The 21,568-nt window shown below is 39.2% G+C and overlaps 1 protein-coding gene and 1 long non-coding RNA gene across 4 annotated transcripts in view; one reads left to right on the top strand and one right to left on the bottom strand.

Moving 5' to 3' along the window:
• Nucleotides 1–21,568, top strand: part of DCLK1 (doublecortin like kinase 1) — a 334,659-nt gene that overhangs the window by 43,055 nt on the left and 270,036 nt on the right. The window lies entirely within an intron of this gene.
• LOC122230572 lies at nucleotides 845–14,509 on the bottom strand. The gene is made up of 6 exons (XR_006207569.1): nucleotides 14,480–14,509; nucleotides 12,889–12,939; nucleotides 10,448–10,556; nucleotides 10,200–10,310; nucleotides 9,413–9,494; nucleotides 845–1,491 (listed from the first exon to the last, which is right to left on the bottom strand). It is a non-coding gene; the product is annotated as an uncharacterized LOC122230572 (long non-coding RNA).

Genomic DNA, 21,568 nt, shown 5'->3' with positions numbered 1-21,568 from the left:
TTGAAGATATTGGTAGTTGTTCCCTCAGCTACAAAGCACAGCGTGCAGTAATTTGGGGGCTTGATTTCTGATGGACAGTGTGAGGGCAAGTTGTGGCAAACATGAGCAGTCATGGGAATTTTATGGTTGAAGTTTTACAGATAATTATAGAGGGACTTTTACCTCTTTGGGGACAAGAGCTGGTGTCTAACCTTTATTTACTATTAGTAATCTTTACCTTTACTAAAGCAATTTGCAGAATTTGTACAGTACAGTTTCTTTTATAATAATAATAATAATAATAATAATAATAAAAAAGATAAAACTCAGGAAATATATAAATATGGAACAAGGTTTAGAAAACACCACAGCAAATTAATGAGATATTACCTCTGAGAAAGAAAATGGGACTAAAGTCTATAAAGGTTTCATTTGCTTTGCATCATTTGATTTTTTCATAATATAAATGTGTTTAAATATAAAAGGTAAAAGTATCCAGAAACAACTTTTAGAGCATGTAGGATTTTATTTCAGACTTTTCCCAGGGAAAAAGAAAATCAGTATATTTTATTTACATAATTTTGAGGTAAAAGCCATTATTTTAAAATATTGATAAAAATATTGTTTTGGGGGGTCCTCAGGCATATTTATAGTATCTAAGTTTAAGAGTGGATACTTAAAGAAAACATTAGTTATTAATCACTTATCTTTGGCAATAAGGTGACAATAAGACATTTGTTTTCCTTGACAGGTGGTATATATCTGTAGGGTCGTTTTGGTTTCAGGTCTTATCTTGATTTATAGAATCACATGACTTTTTTGAGAATGGAATGATAATTTTAGTTAGCATTTGACAGGAAAGTGATATATGTAAATATATCCTAGGAGTAGTTCTAAAAAAATTAAACTAGATGCCGTATAACCAATAGTAGTGAAGACTGTTTTGCATTGGCTTGTTGCTTTCTTATCAGTTTTTGTACCTTGTTTGGTTTTTACATTTTTCTTAACGTGACACACTGATCCCTTGTTCTACTAGGGATTTAGTGGGAACATAGATAATCACAGAATGATTGTCGCTTTCACAAGTGTAATTAACTTCTTGTAAAGTACAGTTCTGCAGGACAAATCTTGAAATAGAGTAACTATTTCCAGACCTGGGCTTTTATCCCCAGCCTTTAGAAGTTCCTCCCACCTCTATGCTGTCAGCTTAGCGATTCTTCTCAGAAGACTCCCCCAAACCTCAAGTCGTTTTCTTGCCTCTTCTTTTTAACCGTTTCTTTCAGTAGACTATACATAAAAATTTTGTGAAGATTTCTGTAGGGTTTGATTCCTGTGTGCCCAGTGATATATATCAACTGTTTGAAAAGTTGTACATGCAGCTGTTGTCCTTTGGAGTCCAGTTTCTAAATCCAAGAAGCATGAACTGTCTGGGAATAAAGGAGATGGAAGGAGGTGCTCCTGGCTACCGTCTGGTGGTTCTTGCATGTGGTCTTTTTCCTCACGCTTCTCATTCTGCCAGGGAAAAATTGTAAATGTTACCAACATTTCTCATTATGTTTTTGAAAGCCTCAGGAATTATTTGACTTTTCCATTGTGATAGTCTAATCCGAAGTGTCTGCCTTAATCTATTTTTAATGCCAAGAGACCAATGAATTTAGTTTTCCTTTTGATAAACAGCTCTTTGAGAAAGGGGAGTCTCAATTTGACCTATCTCTGTGCTTTTCTAGCACATTCTAATTAGTTACAAAAATAACAACAACAAAGAAATTTAGAGAAATCCAGGAGGAAATGCACCTGTTGACTTGGAGACAACAAAAATATCTCACTAATCCTATGCTTACTAGAACGCACAGAGCATCTTAAAGAAACAAGTTTCCCATCCCCACTTAAGAAGACCAAAGGAAGGGATAAGAAGCCCAGATACTAAATATCACAGTGGATGGCACATTTTGGGTCCTTCATAAATATTTGTTGAATTAAAGAAAAAGGAATGAGGAAAAAAAATGGAAAATATTGTTTCTAGAGGAGTCTCATGGATCATCTACTTGTTATGGGCAGACATTGCAGATTGGCTAGGATGTGAATACTACAATTGTATGTTTCTTAGAATCTATTCCGTGTTCAACCTTCCATGTTTCAAATTTGTAAAGTTTACAGCACCTATGTTTTGATTATTGCATGGTCATTAATTGGCAGCATAGGCAATAGACATTTTATTACAAGCCATTTAAATTTTCATTATCATCATCTGGATAGTGCATGCCTCTCTGTTTGTTCTGTAGACTGATCTGCCAGACTAGGGCACTGAAGTTGAGCTGACAAGGGACCCAGCAGAGTATTTAATCATAAGATGGAAGAAAAGTTACAAAGACTTGAACACATGGGACAATTGAAAACAAACTAAAAATTTTCAGTATATTTTAGACAATTTTCTCACGCTTTGAGGTCATTGACCTAGGACTTAAAGGCTTTGACAGAGACTATTTAGGGCTGGAGGCAACCATCTTGATCTGCTAAAATAGCCTAGCCTTCTCCTCCTTAAATAAGATGTTTCCTTGTGGCCTAATGAAGAATTAATTGTTTACTTGTTGCACTTCCTTCCATAAAGACTTTCTAAATATCAGTTTGTGGGCGCACTGTTAAACACTGAGCAGGTGATTTGGGAATTCAACGGAGATTTCAGAGATTCTTATGTTCAAACGATTTTTAAACAAACAGCTTTTGTGGTCAGAGCCCATTCATTCCCTATAACCATAAGTTTGACTCCTTAGGAGTTGGGTTTCTGAGGAAACTGTTGTCTTTCTCTAACTGCAGCCATCTACTTGTATTCCCTTCTGTCCACACGGGGCAGGGAAGCAAAGTGAGGAAAGCAGAAGAGAAAATGCCAGATGGATAGCTGGGGTTCATCTGGCTCAGATTTTTGTCTAACCCAGTAGATGGATTTGACTCTTTTTATATGAAAATATTTTAGTAACTTTAGTGCCTCTGCCAACTTCCACTGCAGTGAGATTTGAAAATTGTGCTCTCCTCTGGTGGTCTTAACCAAGAACTGTAACTGTACCGTTCATGGTTTGGGAGAGGAGGCATTTGATGACACCTTCAGGCCTTCTGGATACAGTGAGTCTGGGGAAAATGGCTTGTCTGTATGCACTTTTTAGAGAATTTAAGTGACAAATGACATGTCTAAGTAATTGCTCAAATTGTAATGCTGGAGATAAGATTATCTAGAGAGGGCGCATTGCAAGCCTCTCCACCCTCTTTAGCTAATGCTTACCCAGGGCCTGCTGTTGGTAGGATGCTACCAGTTCTCTTCAAGCCATTTTCATCTGGTGGCATCGTTGTTCCTTACTCCAGGTGACTGGAGCAAATGGAATGTTAAAGGAAAACAAAGTTTTCTCTGAGGAATGCCTGTGTAAGTCAATCTCCTTACTTAATTTCCACAGTCTTTTGACTTAAGTTGAATGATTGTTCTTGTTTTCCCTGGAAGAAGTGAGATTGGCTTAATGCTATCCTTTGTAGATTGTAAGACCTTTGTGTGCTTGTGTGGTGAGGGTGGGAACAGGAAGTAGAAACAGTGGTTCTCAGTGCTTTCCATGGAGACACAGGTTAGAATTCTAGAACAATGAAACTTGCCAAGAATGCCATTTCTGCATATGACTTTTAGGTTTTCTGAATGTGACTTTTAAATTGGAACTATGAGAATTTGCATTTCAAAGCCACCCATTAGCCTTGCATGCTTTTGAACTGTTGGTGGTCTCCTTAAGTAGATAGATTTCAGCATACTTATTTATTTATTTTTTCCGTATGTGACTTTGAGTGTCTTTTTCTGCTTCATTTGATCTTTTTATGGTCTGGCCAAAAAGTTATTTAATAAAACACTAAGTAATGAGATTGGATCTTCAAAATTCAAATTATTTTTGTAAGGCTTTATGATAGTAGACTGTCTTAATGTGGTGTTAGGAAAAAGGAATGATTTGAAGGAAAATACACTTGAGTCAAATTGAGTTTTGGTTTCACTATATTAACAATTCTTTAATTCTATATATTTTTTCTCTTAAAGGTTACTTTCATTAAAGTGGGGTTTCTTAACTGCACGATTGACATTTTGGGCCCAGTAAGTCTGTGTTGTAGGGGCTACCCTTTGCATTATAGGATGTTTGCCAGTATTCACAATCTCTACCCATTGTAAGAAAAGAAAAGGAAATTTGTGAAGTCCTTACTGTGGCTATGCCAGCTGGTGCTAAAACCTTGTACTTTTTGTGAAATACCTTCTTACGTTGTGCTGAAAATGCAGCTTTTATGTGGGTGCAGGATTACTATATGAAAGGCAGACTTAAAAAGTCTAAAACGATTTGAAAAAAGCAAAAGGAAGGTGAAGGTCTAAAGCTGAAGAATGTAATGCCATCAAAGGACGGTTGGGTAATTTTAGAACGAAGGTTGGCTTGAAAAATGTCACGATGACGGGCGAAGCGACTTGTGCAGGCCAAAAGGCAGCCGAAGAGTTCTCAGACGCCCGTGAGAAAATCATTGAGGAGGAAGGATATCTGCCTGAACAAGTTTTTAATGCAAATGAAAGGGCCCTATTCTGAAAAAAAATGCCACAAATGATATGTCTTAGTAAGGAAGAGAAGGGATCACCAGGATTTAAGGCAGGAAGGGATAAGCTAGCTCTACTGTTTTGTGCAAATGCAGTCAGGTTTATGATCAACACTGCCCTTATCTATAAAGCTGCTAACACCTGAGCCCTGAAGGAAAAAGATAAATACCAGCTGCCAGTTGGTTGTCCAACAAGAGGGCCTGGACAACAGGAACTATTTTTTTTCTGGATTGGTTCCATCGATGCTTTGTCACTGAAGTCAGGACAGTATGGGACTACCTTTTGTAGTTCTTTTCCTAGTAGACAGTGCCCCAAGCCACCCAGAATGCCATGAGTTCAACATTAAAGGTGTTGTCAGAGTGGTCTCTTTGCCCCCAAATGCAGTGTCTTTAATTCAGCCTGTAGGTCAGAGGGTCATAAGGACCTTAAAGGCTCATTACACACTGTGCTGTATGGAAAGGATTGTCAACGCTATGGAACGGAACCCCGAGAGAGAGAACATCATGAAGGTCTGGAAGGATTACACCATCGAGGATGCCGTTATTGTTCCAGCAAAAGCTGTGAAAGTTATCAAGCCTAAAGCAATAAATTCCTGTTGGAGAAAACTGTGTCCAGATGTTGTGCATGACGCTGCAGGATTTATGGCAGAGCCTATCAAGGAATTATGAAAGAGATTGTGGATGTAGCAGAAGAGGCTAGGGGAGGGGGTGAAGGGTTTCAAGATACGGATCTTGAAGAAATTCAGATGCTAATAGACATCACACCAGAGGAATGAACAGAAGGCCACCCGATGGAGATGAGTGGTTTGGAACCAGTACCAGACGATGAGGAAGAGGACATAGAAGAAGCAGGGCCGGAAAATAAGTTGACATTAGACAATCTGGCAGAAGGGTTCAATTACTCAAGACCGCTTTTGACTTCTGTTATGATGTGGACCCTTCTACGATATGGGCACTGAAACTAAAGCAAACAGGGAAGAAGGATTGGTATGAAATAGAAACATTCTCAGAGAAATGCGAAAGTGAAAAAGTCAGAAGTTAAAGCGTATTTCCAAAAAGTTACATTAAGTATGCCTGCGTCTCCTGCCTCCCCTTCCACCTCCTATCAGGCAAAAACCGTATGAGACATTTTTGCATCATCTTCCTCATCGCTGAGTATTCATCTTGTAGAACATCATGTGCAAGATTTGTATGATGGGGACAGCCTATCATGACATAGGTATAAAGTGAGTGCTATTTCATATAAAGTTAATATGTGTTAGTTTTCTTACTGTTTCAAAATTTTGCTACATGACCATACAGTATGCTTCTCTCCTAACTGGAGAAACTGGGTGTAGGCCTATCTTCACAGGTAAGTGGTTTAAAAAAAAAGTAAAAGTGTTTCCAAAACTGTATTATGAATTTGACTGCAATAGTGTATGCCATAAAAATTGTATAACAATTAATTCATCACTGTATAGGCTAGGCTACTGGAGGCAATCATGTTGATTACACTAGGCTATCATAAAGCAAATATATCCTTGCTTTTTCATTATCAATGCACAAATTGTTATACCTGTAAATAAATGTGAATTTCTTTTTCATATTGTCTTCTCATTTTTAAAAAAAATATTTGATGGTGGTCTTTTTAAAATGTTTATTTATTTTTGAGAGAGAGAGAGAGATTCAGAGCGAGCGGACAAGGGGCAGAGATAGATAGATAGATAGATAGATAGATAGATAGATAGATAGATAGAGGGGTGGGTGGCGGGGAGAGACACAGAATCCAAAGCAGGCTTCAGGCTCCAAGCTGTCAGCCCAGAGCCCGACATGGGGCTCAAACTCACGAACCGTGAGGTCATGAACTGAGCCAAAGTCGGATGCTTAACCGATTGAGCCACCCAAGTGCCCCATTATCTTTTCATTTTGGATGACTAATGTTAGTAATATGTATAATCTATAACATTTTGTATCACATAAGACAGTATTGATGTAGGTGCTAACAGATGATTTATCTTATAAACAGGTGACATAAAATACTGATACAGTAAAGCATTGTAAGTGTATTTTCTCTTCCTTATGATTTCCTTAATAACATTTTATTTTCTCTAGCTTACTTTAGTATAAGAATGCAATACACAGTACATATAACATACAAACTATGTACTAGTTGATGGTTTATGTTATCAGTAAGGCTTCTGCTCCATTGTAGGGTGGAGACTTTGTAGCAAGTCTGGGGGGAGTCAAAAGTTATATGAAAAAATTTTGACTGTGCAAGGATCAGAAACCCTAACCCGCACATTGTTCAAGGGCCAACTGTAGTTGAATTTTAGACTACCAAAGGAAACTGATACATCAGATTCAAAATGCTATTGACTATTTCCTTATAATATCCTAGACCTAGGTGGGAGAACCCAAGATGGACTAGAAGCTTCTTGTGTAGTTTCTTTCTTTTTTTTTTTTTTTTTTTTTTTTTGTGTAGTTTCTATCTAAATTCCATGTTTTGATTTTTGACATTAACAGTTCCATCTCGATCTTCCTACTTTGATCTTCACTGATGCCATATTGTCTTGTTTTTTATGCTTTTCCTTTGATCTGTTGGCTTTCCTTTCTGCCTCCCCACCTACTGCTGGTTATCCCCCACAAGCTAGTTAGGTCTGATTTTCCTTTTCTTTCTTCCTTCTTTTGTGAGCTCTGAGTCACCTTAAGTGTAAGCCCATGATCCCTTTTCTGCTATTCCCAAACCCCAAAATCTGTGGAAACAGGAATTTTGTCATTACTCATTTGTTGACAAAACCTGACCCCAGTTGAGGTGAGGCTATTTTATAGTCCTGTTTCTCCCATCTAATGTAAATGTGTATACATGTCACTGAAGACTTATTAATATGATCGCGGATCGTGGGAAACTTCCTCAGATGCCACTGTCAGGGACAAGTAGTGTGTGATATGTGTACTGTCCTATTTTTCTAAAATCTGAAAAATCCAGAATTTCCAAGTACCGCTGGCTCCCCAAGCATTGGATAAGGTATGACTGTATTGTTTCCATGTGGAATATCACAAATCAATAACTTTTAATGTGCTCTCTCTTTTTTTATTGAGAGAGAGAGAGCACAAGTCAAGGAGGGGCAGAGAGAGAGGGAGACAATCCCAAGCAGGCTCTGCACTGACAGTGTGGGGCTCGAACTCACAAATCGTGAGATCGTGACCTGAGCTGAAGTTGGACACTTAAGAGACTGAGCCACCCAGGTGCCCCACCCCCCCCGCTTTTATTTTATACCAGCTCTCACTAAACTAATCTTGGACTATGTTCTTTGAATGAGTAAAAGGGAAATTTTGGTTGATAAGTCCATTAACAAATGTGCACCAGATGACATGGAATAGTACCAGATAAGCAACTGACTAGAGATGTATGACTCATTTAAATGACTAAGAATTGATATTCACAAAATGAAGAAAGAGATTTTATTCACCACGGAGTAAGATTGCAAGTCAGAGCTTGCCAAGAACATCTTACACCTAAAAAAGCTTGGACAGTCATTCTTTCCCATGATAAATATAGGCTTATCTAGAACCCAACAAGAAGTTTTGCTTTAACGGACTCCTTTCTCCAAAGCTACTTAAACTTGTGCCCTATTTTATATAAATTCAGTATCTGAAAATCTAGATATGGGCATAAGGAAAATTAGTGATTATTTATTTTACAAAAGCACTCATACTAACCTCCCTGTAAATAGTAAGCTTCTCTAGAGTATTTTTTGATTAAGATATAATTGATGTAGCATTGTATTAGTTTTAGGTGTAATAATTTGGATAATATGCAGGATAATAATTTGATAAATGCATATATTGTGAAATGATCACCACAGTAAGTCTAGTTAACACCCATCACTACATATAGTTACAATTATTTTTCTTATGATGAGAACTTTTAAGATTTACTCCCTTAGCACCGTTCAAATATATAGTACAGTATTGTAGACAGGATGGTCACCATACTGAATATTAAATCCTTAGGACTTACTTATTTTATAATTTATATATTTATATATATTTAATTTATATATTTTATAATTTATAATTATATATATATTTTATAACCCACCCCCATTCCTCATTAATGATCTCTTGCTTTCCTTTTATGTATCTCCAACTATTGATGGAGCCTTTTTTCAATGCTTGGAATAATGTGTTTAAAATCATGGCAGTTCCTTTCCCCTGCTTTAAGAAGTAGAATATTCCTATTGCCCTTGTTAGTACTGAGCAGTTCTTCTCCACTTCTTGAGTACTTCTCCAGTTCTCAAAATTTGGGATTGTCTTTTTTTTTTTAATGTTTATTTATTTTTGAGAGAGAGAAAAACAGAAGACGAACAGGGGAGGGGCAGAGAGAGAGGGAGACACAGAATCCAAAACAGGCTCCAGGCTCTGAGCTGTCAGCACAGAGCCCCATGCGGGGCTCGAACTCACGAACCGTGAGATCATGACCTGAGCCGAAGTCCAACGCTCAACTGACTGAGCCACCCAGGCGTCCCAAAACTTGGGGTTGTCCTAATGTCTCCATTTCTCTACTTATCCTGTCTGTTCAATTCCTAAGCCTTTCTAGGTCCTCATGCACAAGTTTCTTTTCATTTCCATTATCACGACCAGTGATGTTAGTCTTGAGCTGCCACATCAGCCTCTATTTTGCACATAGTCCTTTTCCACATCAGGGACCTGTTGGAAGCCTGCAGAGTAACAGTGGAGATATTTCCACAACCGCCCTATTGTGGCCTCAGCGCCAGCCATGGGACACCTGGGCTCCTCCGCTCCAGCGAGACACACACGTGTTTGGATGATGTGTCCTATTTTTGTGTGTGTTTACCTTCTCCCGCTGACGAAGTGCCCTTTTTCTCAGAGTCAGTGTCATCATGCCTTGCAGTTTCGTCTTCTCCACACAGCCTTCCCTAAATATGATGAGTCACAATTTATAGAGGGATGCATTCTTTTTAAATACAATTTATCGTCAAATTGGTTTCCATACAACACCCAGTGCTCCTCCCAACAGGTGCCCTCCTCCATGCCCATCACCCACTTTCCCCTCCCCCCCACCCCCATCCACCCCCAGTTTGTTCTCTGTATTTAAGAGTCTCTTATGGTTTGCTTCCCTCCCTCTCTGTTTGTAATTTTTTTCCCCTTCCCTTCCCCCATGATCTTCTGTTAAGTTTCTCAAGATCCACATATGAGTGAAAACATATGGTATCTGTCTTTCTCTGACTGACTTATTTCACTTAGCGCAACACTCCAGTTCCATCCACATTGCTACAAAAGGCCATATTTCATTCTTTCTCATTGCCGTATAGTATTCCATTGTGTATATAAACCACAATTTCTTTATCCATTCATCAATTGATGGACATTTAGACTCTTTCCATAATTTGGCTATTGTTGAGAGTGCTGCTATAAACATTGGGGTACAAGTGCCCCTCTGCATCAGCCCTCCTGTATCCCTTGGGCAAATTCCTAGCAGTGCTATTGCTGGGTCATAGGGTAGATCTATTTTTAATTTTTTGAGGAACCTCCACACTGTTTTCCAGAGAGGCTGTACGAGTTTGCATTCCTACCAAGAGTGCGAGAGGATTCCCATTTTTCCCGTTTCTCCACATCCTCACCAGCATCTATAGTCTCCTGACTTGTTTGTTTTAGCCACTCTGACTGGTGTGAGGTGGTATCTCAGTGAGCTTTTGATTTGTGCTTCTCTAGAGGGATGCATTCTTGAAGACCTAGTAAAAAGGCAGAGTCACAAAATTCAAGCCTGATTTTTTGTCTGCGTAAGTTAGCAACCTTATTAATGTTTGATATCAGAATATTTTAGGTCTCCACAAAATAACGCCATTTGGGAACTCTACCCAAAAGTGACCTGACTTTGTATTTCCGTCAGCACTTGGCTTGCAGTTTGCAGTGTCTTACCATCCACTTACTCCAGTCTCAGATGCTTCGTTTACAGATAGCTCATCTCTTCAAACACCCTGAAAAAACATGTCAGTAGATTCAGCTTGTGGATCACTTTTAGTAATTTGATAAAATGTCATGGCTTTCACATGGCTGAGATGAGAGACTGGTGGGAGGACCTGCCCAACTGAGGAACCCATACCAACTAGTACAAATACATCATTTTGCACTTGGAGGGGTTTCAGCTGCATACAGCAAGCCTCCGTCCTGTGAGCATTGTTCAGATGCTTTTTAACACACTTTGGTCTCTGTCCTAAAGAAAACATAATTGGTAGGCTTATTGTCTTGGTCAGTTGGGACAATTATAACAAAATACCATCGACTAGGTGGCTTAAACAACAAACATTTATTTCTCCCAGTTCTAGAGACTGGAAAGTCTAAGGCCAAGGAGCCAGCAGATTCTGTGTCTGGCGAAAGCCCTTCTTGTCTTGTAGGTGTCCACCTTCTCACTGTATGACAGAGAGGAAGCTCCTGGGTCTCTTTCTCTTCCTATAATGTCATGGGGGCTCTACCCTCATGATCTCCTCTAAACCTAACTGTCTCCCAAAGGCTCCACTTACAAATGCTACTACATTGGGAATTAGGGCTTCAACATATGGGTTTGGGGGAAGCACAAACATTCAGCCCATAGTAGTTATGTTACTGATGTATGGGTTAGTGAGAGGATCAGATGATTATGACACACGAAATGACGGGTCACGCAAAATCATATTAATGTTTGTGATATTGCAAGCTCTATATTTATGTCCCCAGTATCAGTTATATAAGTATTGGTTAGGGCAATAGCTTGACATTAATTTATGGGGAAATGACATGGATTTGTTAACCAGAATGGGCCAACCATGTATAATTGACTTGCTAAGGCAAACCCAGGGGGACACGTGTGGCAAAGCGTGTGGCTCTAGGGGGTTGGCTGTCTCATTGCATTGTTCCAAGTGATGAGTCTGTGTTTACAGTGCTGACTACATCTGGCTGGAGCCCCTTCCACTTTCTTCCATTACACCTTCCTCATGGCTTTCATGTAGCACTTTTTAAAGTATTATTTCTTCCTTTTTTAAAAAATTATTTTATTTTATTTTTGAGACAGAGAGAGACAGAGTGTGAGCAGGGGAGGGGCAGAGAGAGAGCGAGACACAGAATCCAAAGCAGGCTCCAGTCTCTGAGCTGTCAGCACAGAGCCCGATGCGGGGCTTGAACTCACAAACCGCGAGATCATGACCTGAGCTGAAGTCGGACGCTTAACCGACTGAACCACCCAGGTGCCCCTAAAGTATTATTTCTTCCTATTTACATGTCTTCTGCGCTAATAGATTTTTAGGTGTTTGAGGACAAGGACTGTCTATTCACCTCTGCTTTCTCCAGCACTGGCAAAGTGGTTGGTACTTAATACCCTCATAGTAAACAGTTACAGAGATGTCTCAGTGATCTGTTTCTGGGGGTACGTTGGCAAGCCAGTGTGCATCCAGAGGGGGTGCAAGTAGATTGCTGAAAATTCTTGAATCATAGTTATATAGTCGGTGAACTGGGATTGTTTGGTCTGGAAAATATTGTGTGTACTCAATATGTTACAATTTGAGGAAGAACATGAGATACAGAAAGGACATAAAGCACAGTGGTTAAGAGCTAATAGCAGTGTGACCCTAGGCAAGCCTAGATGTATCCATTTGTTTTTTAATTTTTTTAATGTTTACTTATTTTTGAGAGAGAGAGAGAGAGAGAGAGAGAGAGAGAGAAACAGGATGAGTGGGGGAGGGACAGAAAGAGAGGGAGACATAGAGTCCAAAGCAGGCTCCAGGCTCTGAGCTGTCCGCACAGAGCCCGACGCACAGCTTGAACTCATGAACCCGAGATCATGACCCGAGCCAAAGCGGGATGCTTAACTGACTGAGCCACCCAGGTGCCCCTAGTTGTATCCATTTGTAAAATGGGACAGGACACAGTGAGCACCTCACTGGCTGGTTGGAGAAGTCCCAGGAGGTGTTCAGTAAGTGGTGCCACTTTCTCTACTCCTCTGCCTACTTTTCCTCTCTCTCCTCTCTTTCTCTTTCCCCCTCCTCTGCAGCCCTCAATCGGAGGATTGTTCTATCTGTTTTATAGGCAAGAAAGATAAGATTAGGAGGGTTAAATGATTTGTTTAAAATTTCTTAGGGAGAGATGAAAGAAGGAACTATAATCTAGGTGTTGGGCCGTTCTTTCTTAGCAGGATGACCATCGTCAGACATCCGAGAGGGCATGGTGTACAAGACGTAGACAAGTTAGAGCATGTTGCTTCAAAGAGCAGAGCCAGGACTAACGGTAGATGTCACCCAGGTGAAGTGTAGGGTGGCAGGTGCCATCTGAACTTCTAACCATTAGAGCTGCTGTTGGAATCAGGAATTTCCCATTGTTAGGAATGTGCACCTGCAGGAACCGGGGAAACAGAATAATAGTCAGCAGGACTGGAACAAGGGGATCTCCCCACTGGGGCAGAGAAGCATACTAGACACCTCTAAGTCCATTCTAAATTTAAACATATACTATTCTTATAGTAAGTCTTTCACCTTCCTTTACATCTGGAATGGCACTATGCCATTAATTCTTTGAATTGATGTAATTTCAATACTGGTACAAGACTTGAGGTCTTATATTCTTCTGGGGAGAGCCAGGTTTGAAAAGTTCTTCTTCTGTTAAAGTATGTGTAGTGGGGGAGAATTCTCAGGACTATATAATCAGAATGGCACACAATAGCAGAGATGGAAGGAGAACTCAAGCGCAATCAGAGCTTTTCAGGAATTCAGCTAATGACCACTTGCATTAATTCTCAGATTGTTTTTAAGAATTGAGCCATCTGCGGTTTCCAGGCACTGGTTCCCTTCAATAAGGAAGACTAGGGAAGTAAAGATGATATTTGAAAATGAAAGGTATGTGACAGCTGTGAATGTGCCCATAAATACTCGTGTAAGCTCTACCTATTCCAAAGAGACAACAGAAATCTGACATCTTTTACATTACTAATTGATAACCCTACCTCAGTCAGCGTTTCTTTGCATACATTTCAAAACACAATTTTTTTCTCTGTTAAACGTTTGGTTTGTCTATGCAACAATTTCTATTTACTCAAGAAAAAGAAAGTAGTCTTATGGATTAAAAAAAGTGTGATGGGGCAAGAAATACAAGATATATTAAAAGGGGGTCGGTAAGACAGCACTAGCATTTATTAAGCACCTGTGTTGAGCTTTGGCTATTATTCATAAATCTCATTTAATTCTTATTAATCTCATCCACATTTTATGGATGAGGATTGGAGGCTCATATGTTAAATAACCCAAAGCCCTGCAATAAAGAAATGCTGCTCTATCTTATGAGACAGACAATAGAGAGAGAAATTTTTCATAGAAATGGGTCGTTCATTTGCCTTTATAAAATTGTTTGGGAGCTCTAAGTTATAAGGCAGTTGGTGGCATGTGACATACAGTTGATTTCCCAGAATAGTCAGATGCAGCTTATAAATAATAGCTATGTTTATTGGTTTCATCCTCACTCCTATTTCCCCTCATTCTGTGCTCCCATATATCACTCCCTACATGAGAAGAATGTGTTATTCAGAAGACCATAGTAATAATAGAGTACAAGAACTAATGGAAACAAACCTGGCAATATATATCTACTTGTTTTATACAGGAATGAAGTCTATAGCATTCTGCTTGTGATCTGGAAAGAATTTATATTTTGCAGATGATTCTAAAAATAGTCTTTACCTTCAAAAACCATCTGTTTTTTTTCAAAACACAATTTTTTATGCCATTCCTCATTTGAATTCTAAAAATGTATTTGCCACCCTTGGATGAGGGTGATGTGGTTTACTTGAAAAATACATTTTTTTTCCTCAAACATTTAAAAATAAAATATTTGTGCCATTCCATTGGTGGGAATTCAGCAGCAATGATAAGAATAGAGTTACCTTCTGTGTCTAATATTGTCCTTACAGTTGCTTTGTTTCATAGTTTTATAAATTGAGCTTTCTGGTTTCCTTGGAAACCCAATTGTCGACATGGGTTGCTAAGGAGCAGCCTTTGCTGCACAAAGCATAAGGAGCTGTGAGTCTGCTGCTGAGTGACTTCATTCTTGGCCGCTGCCAAGGCTCCCACAGGCGGTGGGAATCTTAGTACTTGTGCGAGTGAGGCCTCCATCTTGATTTTCAGCCTGAAGGGTTCTGATGGATTTTCCTGGCCTTTCTTATCCTGACAGTTACGCTTAGGTATAGGTGCTTATGGGAAGTGACCATCGTGTGGTATTTCAGAGCATCTAAGTTCTCTTCTCTGTTTCATCAATCATTTGATGTCAATGACTTATTCAACAAAGGAGAATCTCTTGCTGCAAGATATCAAATTAGCCGTATTGTCTTCTTTCTTAAATTTAACACTGGGCTATCATGAAAGGAGGCCAACTGTTCATCTTTGTAAATCAGCATGGTAGTATGATACTGATATTGGATTGGATATGATCTACATTGTCTAATATTCCAGCTGGAACAGCTGTAGATTATAGGGCATGTACTTGTACCACAATCAAATGGCTTTCCCAATTAAAAAATAACCTAGAAACTGTAACCTTTCTCTGTATTCATGTACAACAGATATTGCAGTTCTTATAGAAATAATTTCTTAACTTGGCTTATACAGATTTTTGAATATGACTTTATAAGTTATTTCAGACATAGTAATTCAGATGCAGGTCTGTCTGTGATGTTCCACGTGCCTGTCTATTTCACGGGTGCATGTTGCATTAGGACTACAGTGATGTGTGCGTCTTTGAGGTCAGAAGTAGCAAGGCCCTAATTTTTAAAATAGGCGCTAAGGACAAGTACAAGCTCCACTTCTATAACCCAGGTGTGAGTCAGCCAGAGCCATTGTCCTTAGCTGTCAGGCCTGGAGGGCTGATTTGGGTTATGGCAGGTGGTGATGCAATTAAGCCCTTACTGAGCACCATTCACCTCTTTGCTTGGTTTTGGTTGATAGCACTCTGTAAATTCATCATATTGTGTTAATTATCTATCAGAGATCCTCAAATTCAAGCCATTTGTTTTGTGGCTCCAAATAATTGAGACTGTTGTTCCTCATGAGACACATGAGTTACTCTCTCTGAACCTCAAGTTCATCGTCTATAGTATTGGCAAATAATAGTCTCTCATATTTATTGTAGGTTATTGTAGGACTAAGTGAGACAACATATGTGAAATGTTTAGTTAGGTGTCTCGGTCTTAAGAGGCCCTTAAAAATAGCATCTGTTTTCCAGAAGAAGAAAATCTGTAAAGATAGATAGATTAGCAGTTCCTGGGGCTGGAGGTGTGAGCAGAGAATTACAGCAGCCTGGTGTGAGGAATATTTCTGGGCTGATAAAAGTGTTCTAAAAGTGGATCATAGTGATGGTTGCATACTGTATATATATTGACTAAAAATCATCGTACACTTACAATGGGTGAATTTTATGACTAAAGATTATTGAACTGTACACTTAGGATGGGTGAAATTTGTAATGTGTAAATCACACCTTAATAAAGCTGTTTAAAAAAGTCAGAGCTATAAGTAATACCAGATCTGTTTTCCCCTTCCTTTTCTCATCAAGTTATTTGTTACTTGAACTTATTTAACTGTCATTTAAATGGAGATGGTATGTATGTTAATTTTTGAATGAAGTCTAATGTGTGCATATATAAAAATGAATTTGAGTATGTTTGTATTTCTCCAACCATGCTAATCCCAAGGCGAGAAACAATTAAAGCATTTTAAGTTGACCAAATTCTTATTAACTTTGGAAATAAGTCACCTCGATAGAGCAAGGTTCTTCCTGGTGTGGTGTGAATGGATAAGCAGGTGTGTCTGTGAATGATGTTTTCACACAGTGGGAGATCTTCACTGTGCCGTGCTTGGAAATTAAACCTTGTTTCTCATAGGCTGTCTTTGATGTACTAGTAATGCCTTGGAAGATGTTATTTATTAAGCCAAGATATTCCAGAATCCATGTAATGATGAGCATGGATAATATTGGAATTTATTGTATGTGTACGTATTATGACACAACAGAACATAATGACTTTTGTGATTATCTTATAGGATTCCTAGTTATCTAGAAACTTTGACTTTCATGACTGTGTGAGGGTAGAGGTAATTACCATGTTTTTGTAACTGACACGTCAAATCCTTTTAAAGAAGCTAGAGCTGCTAGTTGCAGAGTATATCACTGTTATCCTGCTTTTGAGACTCATGTTCAGTTGACTGTGCTGTATCTATTCATTCAATGCAACCCTTTTATTGAGCACCTAATATGTGTTAGTGATTTTCTAGATGTTGTGGGTAGAGCTGTCAAAGAAGATAGAAATTCAGCATTAAATGTGCTAAATTTGAGACCTCCGCCAGTCATACAAGTGGGGATGTTGAATGGGCAGTTGATTCAAGTCTGGAATTCAGGAGAGAGATGTGGGCTGAGGATATAAATTAGGAAGACGTCAGCAGATAGATAATATTTAAAGCCATGAAACTAGATGAGCTCACCAAGGAAATGAGTGTCACCAGAGAAGCGTTCCAAGGAGCAGCCTTAATTTTGCAGTGCTCTCAAATTAAGGAAAAGATTAAGGAAAAGACAAGACATCACATAGAGGACTGAGGAGGAGTGACTAGATGAGGGAATCAGCAGAGTGAGGCGTTCTGGAAGCTGGGTGAAGGCAGTGCTCAGGAGGGCAGTGACAGTGCCCAGGAGGGCAGCGACATCTGGACATAAGCTGCCAATGGCGAGGGGAAGATGAGCCCTGAGAACTGATGTTTGAATATAATAACCGAGGGGTCGCTGACAGTGTTGATGAGAGCAGTCTGGGTGGAAAAGTGGGGCCTAAGCCTGATGTAGGTCGGGGGTTTAGGAAGAAGTGAGAGGGGAGAAATTGGAACAAAGAGAGACAACTCTTTCTGGAAGAAATGGGGAGGAAGCTGGTGAAGGAAGTAGGGTAATATGGATGATTTTAATCAGATATTCAAATCTGTAAACATTGAGCGTTTGGTCTACATGGGCTAAATTAGGTAATCATTTCTTTGTTATGTCTATCTGACAACACATAATCAGTACTAGTATTTTTTGAGTTTCAATTTGCAATTTGTCAGTTTCTACAATAAACTTCAAGTTATCATGTTATATGTCAATTAATTAATATACATATTCCCCACAACCAAAAAGCTGTAGAGGGGCGCCTGGGTGGCTCAGTCAGTTAAGCATCCAACTCTTGGTTTCGGCTCAGGTCATAATCTCACGGTTCTCGAGGTCAAGCCCCGCATTAGGCTCTGCACTGACAGTGTGGAGCCTGCTTGGTATTCTCTCTCTCTTTTGCACTCTCTGCCCTTCCCCTGCTCACATGTGCTCTCTCTCTCTCTCTCTTTCTCTCTCTCAAAAGAAAAAAAAGAAGAAAAAGAAAGCAGTAGAACCCAGTGGTTAAATCCACCTTATGTCATTCAGCCTGGGATTTGAGTCTCTGTTCTGCGCTCTCTTGGCTGTGTGAGCCAGGAAAGTCCTTAAGAAATTGTTCTAAGCTTCAGCTTCCTCATCTGTAAAACTGGGGTGGCAAAGTTCTTACCTTTACCTTTGTAAACTTATGTGAAAGAATGCGGTTAATAGCACCTGTATAAACTTCCCAGCAGAGGTTAGCTATTCCTGTAGCTATTAATTTATAGTTTGATATGAAGTAACATGATGAAGTAGAAAGAACACAGGATCCTTGGGTTTCTACCCCATTTTGTCACTCAACCTCTGTGCATGTTACTTAACATTGTTGAGTTAGTTTCCTTATGTCTGAAACGGCAATAATAGTGATGATGATACTTAGGGGATTAAATGATATGTTTGTAAACACTTTGTCTCTTATAAAGTGCCATGCAAACATTAATTTCACTCATTTAAAATGAGATTGTTTCTTCAATTTATTAGATCTCTTACATTAGATTTATAAATTAAGAAAGACTAAATCTTAGCACACTTTTGCAGTTGTAAGTGTTTAATTTCAGGGGACATTTGGATTCCAAAGAGAATAAAGCTATCCTGTGGCAAAGTAAGAAGATATGCTCATATTAATGTTGGTAAAATTTTTTGAAATGTTAAAGATGCTACAAAAGAGAAGAATAGAAATGTGTACCCTATTACACATATATGCAATTATATACAATTTATTTTCCATATGGACTGGCTCAAGTGAACTAGCCTACCTGGGGCCAAGCAGGTTGTCTTTTATTTTTCTACCAGAACACTACGTCCCTTAGGTCTCTTTCTAAAGATGGAGAAAAATGATACATAACAGCTGGTAAAAGACAAAGACAAGGGAAATGAGGTCAGCCAATGATCTAAGAAACCTTCCAAGTAAGAATAACCTAATGGAAAAAACTGAGGTTCGTGTGGCCTTGTTTGGCGAAAATCGCTCCCAATGTCATACGAATTCTCTGCTTGAAAACTGAAGTGGCTCAAATCACTTTTGAGCCCTCTTGGTCATCTTTTTTTAAAAAATGCTTATCTATTTATTTTTAAGAAGAGAGCATGAGAGCTAGGGGAGGGGGAGAGAGAGAGAGAGAGAGAGAGAGAGAGAGAGAGAGAGAGAGAGAGAGAGAGAATCTGAGAGCACAGAGCTGGACAATGCAGGGCCCGATCTCGAGAACTGTGAGGTTATGACGTGAGCCGCAATCAGGAGCTGGACGCTCAGCCGACTGAGTCACCAGGCGCCTCATCTCTTGCTCGTCTTTTAAGGACGTAGAACAGCCAAGGCTTGTGCTGTCACTACTAGTTCATAGTAATTCAGCACACAGATCTTTTCAAAATCACTTCCCTGGGCTTTGTTCCCCATAATTTTCAGAACCCATGAGATCCCTTTTGGAGCTGGCATTATGTCCATTTTGAGAAGAAACAAACTGGTTTCTAGGGGAGGTGACCTTATTGGGTCAGGGCTGGCACTGAAGCCACTTGAGTGAGTTGGTGATCTAAAGAAGACTTTTGTTTCACCTTTCCAGGCAGTTATGCAACAAATGGGAATTGTAAAGTTCTGAGCTACCTTGGATGCCTGAAGATTTAAATTTTTTAATAACACAAGCCTCTTGAGTTAAAATTGCATCTGAAATTGTTTCTTTAACATTCATTCATTTTTGAGAGACAGAATGTGAGCAGGGCATCCTCTCTGAAGCAGGCTGCAGGCTCTGAGCTGTCAGCATAGAGCCCGACACAGGGCTCAGACTCACAGACTGCAAGATCACGACCTGAGCTGAAGTCGGACACTTCACCGACTGAGCCTCCCAGGCGCCCTGAGTTAAAATTACATCTAAACTCACTCTCTTTTCACCAAACACACAGTTGGTCCTCAAGAACTCTTTGTTGACTAGCCGACTGCAGTATTCTGTTGGAGCACAGGTAGTAGTAATTCTAATTCATTGCTGCTGATGCACAGAACGCTCGGCATTTGTTTCAGAGGAGTAACACCAGATTCTAGCGTTTAAATCCTTTGAGATTGTATGCCTTGCAGGTCACTCTGGAACATACACAACAAGTTAAATACTACCACTGTTCTGAGAGTGATAACAGATGGGACGTCAAACAAGAAGACAGCTAGACGATGATTCCAAAGCAACATTGACATAAGCATTGAAGTTGTGACACAGCCTGAGTGAATGAAAGATGGTGGTGGGAACAGGTGGCTGGTCAAGGGACTGGAGGCTGGACCTATTTCCTGGAAGGGGCATCAAAGCTGATGGGTGGAGAGGAAAGGAAAAGGTGTTTCAGGGGAAGAGAACGGGAAAGCAGTGGCACTGGTGGTAGCAGGGAGGGGAGTAAGGAGTAAGCAGTGGTCATTTCCTGTTACTTTGTTAGTGACTGAAATTTGCCTCATGAACAAGCTCTGTGGCTTTCACGCGGCCTAATAACTTGGAGCCTTGGGGTGAAAACCAAAATACATTTGAACAAATTAAGTCATGTTTTCATTGAAGACAGAGGCTTGAATAGTTGTGCATTCTTGGTTTCTTCATTTCTCGTCTTTATTTCTGTCGCATGTTGGCCAAGTTACATAGCTTGATTTGAACTCAGTCTAACTACCATTTGGGTTCAGGAAGAGGGTTGTGGTTTAAAAGAATCAATCTCTTGAAGCGTTTCCCTACGTTTTAATTACAGTTCAGAATAACATTTTCCAATTATTGTCTGGAAATAAATTATTTTCTGGAAAGTACACTTTTCCAACAAAACCTTGTGCTCGGTTTCTTTCAACATTGCTCCGTTCCTATAGTACCTCAGTTTCTTCTGATAAATGGAAGTTCATGCTAAGTGTCTTATGTGATTGACAGGATGAAATTAGTATGATGTCATGTGAAAATCATGTACACTGAAAGGTGCTTTAGACTACCCTAAAGTGATCTTCTATCTATAACTTACCTGACTGGTTGTATTTGACTATACGTACCCTAAAGTGGTGTTATATTATTAAATGAAGTCAGGTGAAATCTGTTCTTTTATTGCTATCTTTGGAAATAGTAACATGCATTTCATTATTGTCTTTCCCTTTGTCTTAGCTTATTTTCATATTATCCTGAAGTTTTTAGTTATCCAAACTAGTAGTGTGTTTTGAAAGACCATGTATACTTCATAGCATCCATTACTCGTGATCTTCGAGCATTTGAAATACCCTGTTTTGACACTAGTGAAGCAAATTATGGGTTTCCCCCCTGAATCTTTTAAAAAAGCATTCCAGGAGATTATTGTGGAGAACACATTTAATTTCAAATTTTGTGTGTTAGGCCCCATCATGAGGAGATTTGTTTGTTTGTTTGTTTTTAAAGCTTTCTTTGTTGATCAAGTTAATGATTTATTCAATATTGGAGATTTCTTTGTAAAAGAATTGTGAAAGTTTGTATAAAAGACTCTGCTCTGCCAAGAGTCAGAAAAAGAAAAAGCTTAGGAGTAGAGTTAAAAAGAAGTCTAAGGATTTGATTTTTGGCCTATAAAAACTGTGTTATACGAGTTTTACATAGAAGTCATTCAGAGC

Source organism: Panthera tigris, chromosome A1 (assembly GCF_018350195.1).
Source record: "Panthera tigris isolate Pti1 chromosome A1, P.tigris_Pti1_mat1.1, whole genome shotgun sequence".
NCBI lineage: Eukaryota > Metazoa > Chordata > Mammalia > Carnivora > Felidae > Panthera > Panthera tigris.
The sequence above is the reverse complement of the archived record's forward strand: the minus strand, read 5'-3'. Positions and strand labels throughout refer to the sequence as shown.